Genomic DNA, 8,763 nt, shown 5'->3' with positions numbered 1-8,763 from the left:
TCGATCCCAGGACCCTGGGATCATGACCTGAGCCGAAGGCAGAGGTTTTAACCCACTGAGCCACCCAGACACATTAAAAAACATTAAAATGTTTTTTAATTTTTAAAAAACATTTTATTTATCTGACAGAGACAGCAAGAGAGGGAACACAAGCAGGGGGACAGGGAGAAACAGGCTCCCCGCTGAGCAGGGAGCCCAATGCAGGTCTTGATCCTGGGACCCGGGGATCATGACCCGAGCCAAAGGCAGATGCCTAAGGACTGAGCCACCCAGACATCTCTAGTTGATTCATAATTTTTAAGTTTTTTCCTGTCTCTCGAAAACAGCTTCTCGGGAGAAATGAGGGACTGTGACCCTTAGGTCCGCAGCGGTGCACTGATGCACAGACACTCGTTCTCTCTCTGTGATGCAGGTGGGAGGAGCCATCGTCACAGGTGAAACTCTGGAAGCTGAGGCAGCAGGCGTACTGCAGAGAGGAGACGGGCTCCTCCTGAAAGGGGTCGACATCACTGATGTGTAGAGCAGAGCAGCTGGGACAACAGGCGCTAAAGCCACAAGTAGACAGGACTTGGGATCACTAAGGAGATGCTAGAGAGAAGATGAACTCACTGAGACGCTCCTTCCGTGATGGCTGAACCTCCAAGGAGATGCTGTCCAGGCTGGTGCGAGGCAGAGGGGCTAAATCCCTCAGGTCCTCAGGTGTTAGGTGTAGACAGTAGCCGAAGTCACTGGCCCACGGGCAAGCTGCCACCCCCCAGCGGCAGAGTCTGTAGCTGGCGGCTGCCCCTCAGAGTCCACCACTACTTGGGGCACAATTCTTAACCCTGCGGAGAGTTACAGTAAGAAATAGTCATGTTCTAGTCAAGACAAGAGTAAGAGTTCAGGTAAACACAATGTACAGAAATACTTGCTTGGGAAAATGCCGCATATGCCACAGGACAACGTACGTGATACGGTACAAGTCATTCTGGATTGTTAAATGCACCAAATACAGGGTTTCCGGGGAAATCTGCAAAATGCATAGTTCGCTTTTCGCCCTTCTTAAAAGAAGTGTACTACTACCACTCTGCCTTTTCTTCCTGCTGACCTGTCCCTGACCCCTTAGCTGGCGAGTGCACAGGCTCAGGTGTCCGTGGGGCTGGGAGATGAGCCTCAGTGCCCTTCTCCCTGGGGAGGATCCCTGGGCCATGCATTTTTGTCACTCACCCCTCCAAGGATCAGGACGTAGCACAGAAACTGCTGGAACATATGGGCAGTCTGCATGTTTGGAAGTGGTATCAGGCACTAAAATGACCTTTGGGATCTCTTCACCCTGTTTTTTTGTTGTTTTGTTTTAAAGATTTTATTTATTTATTTGACAGACAGAGATCACAAGCAGGCAGAGGGGGAGTGGGGGGAAGCAGGCTCCCCGCCGAGCAGAGAGCCCGATGCTGGACTCGATCCCAGGATTCTGGGATCACGACCCGAGCCGAAGGTAGAGGCTTTAACCACTGAGACACCAGGTGCCCCTCCCTTCACCTGTTAATAGCCTGCCAGCCGTTACTGCCCACCTCTCACTGGTCAGCAGCATTCCATGCTTATTTTGGACCTTTTAATTTTTATTTGGAAGTCTTTACATCTTAGGCATTTCAATCCTTCTCGTTTTTCCTTACTGCTACCAAGAATTTGACACTTAGTTCTCAAATTTTCTGTAAGTTAGAAAACACCCAGAGTTTTATTTCCGTGTACTATGTATGATCTGACGTTGTCCGATAAAAAAGGACTGACTAGAGCACCTGCCCGTGGGCGAAGGGAGATCAGGGGCTGCCGTAAGGCTCGACGACGAAGCAGTGGCCAGAGGACGTGCGCTGGCCGTTCCCAATAAAGGGAAGTACAATGAGGAGAGCCTGGAAAGGGCTGAAGTGTGCCCGTTTCCAACAAAAACATTCCACCTCCTGATCCATTAGTAAAGGTGACCCAGCAACACAGAGCTACGAAGGTGCTTTTGTGTGTCGCTGGTAGTACAGTCCAGCCCAGCTGCGTCGAGTCCAGGACATGGGCGGAGCCATCGCTTCTCTGGAGAAAGACACCTGCGCAGCAGGACCCAGACTGAGGTGCCATGAGGACCACAGACGGCCCTGAGGGAGGCATGAGCACTCCCAGAGGACAGGCCCACGAGGGTCCTTTGCAGGAGCCGGGCTTGCTCTACGGCTGCAGAAAATCCCCGGATGGGGGTGTGAGTAGTGCTGCCCCACCTGGGTGAGTTTGGGGAACACATGGTTTCATGCCTCGAAGTCCCTGAGCTGAGAAAGCAGGTGAGGGATAGGAGCCCCAAGGCTGCCCTCCCCTCTGGCACCAGTCGCGAATTTGGGGATTCCCAAGTTCAATAATTTGCTGCTAGGACTCCTCGAACTTGCCTTGAAACCTGATATACACCTGGTTACAGTGTATTACAGGGAATACCACAGTGGAAATCAGACAAGGGATTGCATGGTGGCAGAATCCAGGAAAAGTAAAAAACGGAGTCCCTCTGCAAAGTCACGGACGGCACTGCTGCCCTGCCTCTGACGTGTGACAGTGTGCACAGAGTACTGCCAACAAGGGAAGCCTCAGAGTTCTTCTTGGGGTTTGGCGACACGGACACAGAGGGCCACTCTCATAACTGACCCAGTCTCCAGCCTCTCCACGGGCTCAGTAGATCCCACACGGCCAAAAAGCCCCTGCCCTGCTGATCCTGCAGAGCTCCTGGCTCTAGCTGAGTAAACAAAGACTCTCAGCAGGACAGTCCAGCTGCCCAGAAGCCTGGGACAAAGGCCATCCCTCCCCTGAAGTCAGGGTAATCCTTTTTGCACAAGTGGTAAAGAGGGTGTCAGATCCCAGGCCCACCTCCAAGTGCTCCGTGAGCTCGGTCCAGTCACCTTCCTCAGCCTCAGCTTCTGATCTGCAGAGGAGAATATCACCATTGACATCACAGAGCGGCTGGGAAAATGAAGTGAAACCTACAGGAAGACCAGCCCGGCATCCAGTTCCGTGTGGTCTGTGTGCTGGAAGTTAGCACGACTGAACAGGTGCAGCTGTCATGGGAGGCAGGGGCCATACAGAGAACAACAGGCCGGGGGAGCCGCTCACTCACCACAAGGAGAGAGAAACGTTCCCCAGCCCCAAGGGATCTTGAAGAAGCTCAGCCCACGGTCACACAAGCCATGCAGGCAACAGGCTAGGCGGGGCAGAGTTGGCCCTGAGCAAGCACCCACTCCCTCCTCAGCATGAAAGCCCACACAGCTCCTCCAGCAGGGACTCTAGGACAGCCTAGAGGACACCAACGCCAGGGGGCATGTGAAGACTGGCCCAGCCCCTAAGAACAGGAGTGGGACAACCCTTATGGAAAGCTCCAGCTCTGGGACGCTCTGGCTCAGATCGGATGCTCTGCCTGGGTCCCTCTGCTTCAGGGGTGTGTACTGTGCAGCCACAAAGATGTGGGCATGGGTACCACACACTGTAAGCACGACCTGACCTGGCCTTACCATGACGTTTGGGGTAAGCTGTGTCCAGTTCTACCCAGAGGTGCTGACTCAAGGCTGCCCTAACAGGCCTCAGCTGTCTGATCCTCTGACACCAGTAGTTCATCTCCTGACGGGTTATTACTGCCCACAACTATTAACGATTCCTAACAGTCTCCTGTGGGCTGAGATGACCGGGCTCCCAAAGGCTCTCTGTCACCGCAGGCTGACAGCTCAGCCAAGGCGGCAAGAGGACAGCCGCAAGGAGTTAACCCACCGGACACCGGACCATCCAGTTGAGAACCCCAATCCTCAGATGGGCTTGACACTTGTCAAGTGCGTCACCAGTGGATGGTGCCAGCCCTCTTCAGCCAAAACCAAACAGCCAAGAAAACTTGTAAAACCATGTTCTCTAGTTTTGCGCCATGAAAACCACCAGCATATTTTCCCCAGGTATTTCCATTACATACGCTTCTTCAGACTGCACTGCCCACCACACCTCCCTGCCCCCTAGCCTCTCACCTGGGGCTTTAGGGCTCTTTTCAAGGCCACAATCCCTTGGGAGTGCCACTGGCTGTAGGGACACCCATGCCAATAGGAGGAAGGGACCCCCAGAGCAGAAGTCCCTAACAAACAACCCAATGAGAAAGTATCAGGGCCATTAGCAGTGAGTGATAAGGCTGAGCATGTGAAAGATGGCTCCCATTAAAACCAACACAGAGAAATGCAAGTTTCCCGAGTAACCAGTCGAATGCAATACCAGCCAGAGTCATGCCCATTTAATTAGCAAGCAGAGGTGGAAATTACAAGACTCAGTACAGGGAGGTTGTGCGGGACTCAGACTGTGCTCAACTTTGCATCCTGACATGGAAGGTTAATGTTTCCAATGATTCACAGCTGGTGACATCATCTACTGGGTACAGGCACTCTGGAAAGCATTTACATCAATGTCCTTTAAAACTTTTCTCTGTTCCTGGGGGACCTGAGTGGCTCAGTTGGTTAAGCGTCTGCCTTCAGCTCAGGTCATGATCCCAGGCCCTGGGATGGAGCCCCATGTTGAGCTCCCTGCTCAGTGGGAAGACTGCTTCTCCCTCTCCTCTGCTTATGCTCTCTTTCAAATGAATAAAACCTTTTTAAAAAAATTCTCCTGGGGGGCACCTGGGGTGGCTCAGTGGGTTAAGCCGCTACCTTGGGCTCAGGTCATGGTCTCAGGGTCCTGGGATCGAGGCCCGCATCGGGCTCTCTGCTCAGCAGGGAGCCTGCTTCCCTCTCACTCTCTCTGCCTGCCTCTCTGCCTACTTGTGATCTCTGTCAAATAAATAAATAAAATCTTAAAAAAAAAAAATTCTCCTGGTCCTAAGAATGTATTCTAAAGACATCGTTTAAAAAGAATAAGACCAGGGCACCTGTGTGACTCAGTGGGTTAAAGCCTCTGCCTTCAGCTCAGGTCATATCTCGGGGTCCTGGGTTCGAGTCCCACATCAGGCTCTCTGCTCAGCAGAGAGCCTGTTTCCTCCTCTCTCTCTCTCTCTCTGCCTGCCTCTCTGCCTACTTGTGATCTGTCAAATAAATAAATGAAATCTTTTTAAAAATAAATAAATAAATAAAAAGAATAAGACCTGAAATTTCGTCACTGTAACGTATGTCCATTGTATAGGCTTAGACAGAATTGTGTTGCATCATAAGGCAGTTGTCATGGAGTGAGGTCAGGCAGGAACCCATCCCTCCAGCTAAACAGCTACTTGGCCGGGAGGAGCTGTCTGAGGGAACTATTTGGGAACTGTAGCTAGTCAAACACTTACTTGCAGCTTCCAGGAGTGAGTTTGATGAAGAAGGTAGTAAATTTCAGCAAACTTCCATGTCTAGCACCGCACCTACATGCCCATCCCCTACCCCGTGGTGTGGACAGCAGCCTACATGCCTGGCATTGCTGCGGCCAGGTCGCATACAGGTCTTATCCTCCGTGTATCAGGCTTGCATGTTTTGACAGTTCATTGCCACTTTTGTTCACTGTGATGCTAGCACAGGTTCATCTGCCATCATTTTAACTACTGATGGTTTCTGGAGAGAGGCAGAGGATTAAAGAGGTACTTGTTTCTTCTCTTTTTGGGAGACAGACACTCAACGAAATCTTCTTCAGGATGCTGGATGACCACACAGTGGAACACAAACTTCAAAGACCGCACACATTGAAGAATACAAACTTTGAAAAACTGAAAAAAGTCATATAGCTCCAGCCATTGACAAGTAAGATTCAGCAATCTCTGAGGAGTAGGAGAATTAGAATTCCAGAATCACGGGGCGCCTGGGTGGCTCAGTGGTTTAAGCCTCTGCCTTCGGCTCAGGTCATGATCTCAGGGTCCTGGGATCGAGCCCCACATCAGGCTCTCTGCTCAGCGGGGAGCCTGCTTCCCCCTGCCTCTCTGCCTACTTGTGATCTCTCTCTATCAAATAAATAAATAAAAATCTTTAAAAAAAAAAAAAAGAATCCAGAATCACCACACATAACACTCAAAACATCTAGTTCTCAACAAAAAAATATTACAAAATATACAAAAAAATTGGAAAGTATGGCCCATTAGCAGGGTAAAAATAACTTGATGGAGACCATTCCTGTGTGCCCAGGTGGCTCAACTGCCTAAGTATCTGACTTTGGCTCACGTCATGAGTCCAGGGTCCTAGAATCAAGACCAGCATCAGGCTCCCTGCTCAGCAAAGAATCTGCTTCTCCCTCTTCCTCTGCCTGCTGCTCCCCCTGCCTGTGCTCTCTCTGTCTACCAAATAAATGAATAAAACTGAAAGGAAGGAAGGAAGGAAAAAGGGAAAAGAAACCATTCTTGGGGAAGTCCAGACATGGGATTTATTAGTCAAAGTTGTTACATCAATGGCCTTAAATATGTTGAATGACCAAAAAAAAGCCATGGACAAAAAACTAAAGGAAATCAAGGAAATGACATATAAACAAAATGAGAATATTAATAAAGAGACAAAACTTATAAAAAAGGGAACCAAACAGAAATTCTGGAGCTGGAAGTACAATAACTAAAATGAAAAACACTCACTATAGCAGCTCAAAGATTTGAACAAGCAGAAGAAAGGATTAATGAACTTGGAGATAGGACAAGTGAAATTATCCAGTATGAGGAGCAGGAAAAAAAGTAATGAAGAAAAATGAACAGATCCAATAAACCTATGGAACACCATAAAAAGTACCAACATATGTATCATACAATTCCAAGAAGGAAAGGAAAGGAGCAAAAAAGGTATTTGAAGAAATAACGGCTAGGACTTCTGAAATCTGAAGAGACGTGAACACGCCCGTCAGGATGAACAGAGAGAGTCACACTGAGATTGTAGTCAAACTATCCAAACCCAGTGACAATAAAAATGAAAGCAGCAGCAGAGAAACAATCCCACATGCACAAAGGGGCCTCAGCGGGACTAGCCGACGATCTCTATTCACAAACCATGGAAGCCACGAGGTAGCAGGATGGCGCATTGGTAAGTTGGAAAGGAAAAACATTTTCAACCAAGAATTCAATATCCAGCAAAACTACCTTTCAAGAATGAAAGTGAAATTAAGACCTTTTCATATAAAGAAAAGCTGACAGAGTCCATTATCAGCAGACCTGCTCTACCAAAAATGCTGAAGGGAGTCCCCGGGGCTGAAATGAAAGGACGTTATGAAAGTGATTCAAAGCCATAGGAAGAAATAAAGAACACTAATAAAAGTAACTAAATAGGCAGTATTACTTTACTTTTGTTAGGGTTTGTAATTCTCCCTACAAGATTTAATATTCAAATGCATAAAATAATAATCATACGTCTGTGTTAGCGGACATAAAACAGATAAAGTTGTGCTCTGTGACAATAGCAGGATATTTATACTATTAAAATTACCTCTGTATTGTTCAAATTAGGTTGTTATAAGCTTAAGATGTTAATATGATCCCCACAGTAACCACAAGGAAAATAACTAAAAATATACAGATGTACAGAAAAGGAAAGAAAGGAATTAGAATGGTATACTACAAAACACACACACACACAGTTACAAAAAATAGGCAGTAACAGAGAAATTGAGGAACAAAAAAAAAAGGATATACATAAGACAGATGACAGAAGTAAATCTTTCATCAATAATCATATAAAATATAAACGGATTAAACTATCCTATTAAAAGCAGAGACTGGCAGGTTGGAGTTTAAATAATCAGGATCCAACTCCATGCAGTCTATGAGACTCATAGATATAAGGAACAAAGAGACTAAAGGATGAAAAAATGTATTTCATGCATAGTAACTAGAAGAGAGTTGAAGTGGCTCTAATATTATCAGATACAAGAGACAAGCTGAAACAAAACAAGGTTAGAGAGAAAGAAGGAAATTATAGATTGATAAAGCTTCAATATAGCAAGAAAATATAAACACATACACACCTAACAATAGAGTCCCAAAATAAAGCAAAGATGATAGATTTGAAAGGGGAAGAAAAAGTTCTACGGTAAAGATAGGAGGCTTCAATACTCTGCTTGAAATAATAGATAGAGCCAGACAGGAAATCAACAAGGAAAGAGAACCTGAAGGACATTAAAACCAATTAGGCCGGGGCGCCTGGGTGGCTCAGTGGGTTAAAGGCTCTGCCTTCAGCTCAGGTCATGATCCCGGGGTCCTGGGATCCGGTCCCGCATCGGGCTCTCTGCTCAGCGGGGAGCCTGCTTCCTCCTCTCTCTCTGCCTGCCTCTCTGCCTACTTGTGATCTCTGTCTGTCAAATAAATAAATAAAATCTTTTAAAAAAAATAAAATAAAACCAATTAGGCCTAACGGGCATCTATAGAACATTCCGCCCGACATCAGAACACACACTCTTCTCAAATGCACATGGAGCATTTTCCAGATCATACTTTATAGTCTAAAAGCAAGTAATAATGTATTTTATTTTATTCTATTTTATTTTTTAGAGAGAGCAAGCAGGAGGGAAAGGCCAGAGAGGGAGGGGGAGGGAGAGAATCTCAAGCAGGCTCCATGCCCAGGGTGGAGCCCAGTGTGGGGCTTAATCTCATGACCCTGAGATCATGACCTGAGCCAAAATCAAGAGTCAGAGACTTGTGGCACCTGAGTAGCTCAGTCAGTTAAGCATCTGCCTTCAGCTCAAGTCATGATCCCAGGGTCCTGGGATCGAGCTCCGTATCAGACTCCCTGCTCAGTGGGGAGCCTGCCTCTCCCTCTGCCACTCTCCACTCATACTCTCTCACTCTCAAATAAATAAAATCTTTAAAAAAAA

At 47.4% G+C, this 8,763-nt stretch overlaps 1 long non-coding RNA gene across 1 annotated transcript; it reads right to left on the bottom strand.

Annotated features, from left to right (window-relative positions):
• Positions 1 to 313: 313 nt before the first annotated feature.
• On the bottom strand, positions 314 to 700 carry LOC116575455. Its single transcript, XR_004279783.1, has 2 exons — positions 610 to 700; positions 314 to 490 (listed from the first exon to the last, which is right to left on the bottom strand). It is a non-coding gene; the product is annotated as an uncharacterized LOC116575455 (long non-coding RNA).
• Between the last annotated feature and the right edge of the window lie 8,063 nt (positions 701 to 8,763).

This window comes from Mustela erminea, chromosome 16 (genome assembly GCF_009829155.1).
Source record: "Mustela erminea isolate mMusErm1 chromosome 16, mMusErm1.Pri, whole genome shotgun sequence".
NCBI lineage: Eukaryota > Metazoa > Chordata > Mammalia > Carnivora > Mustelidae > Mustela > Mustela erminea.
Note: the sequence above shows the minus strand (reverse complement) of the source record. Positions and strands in the feature narration are given on the sequence as shown.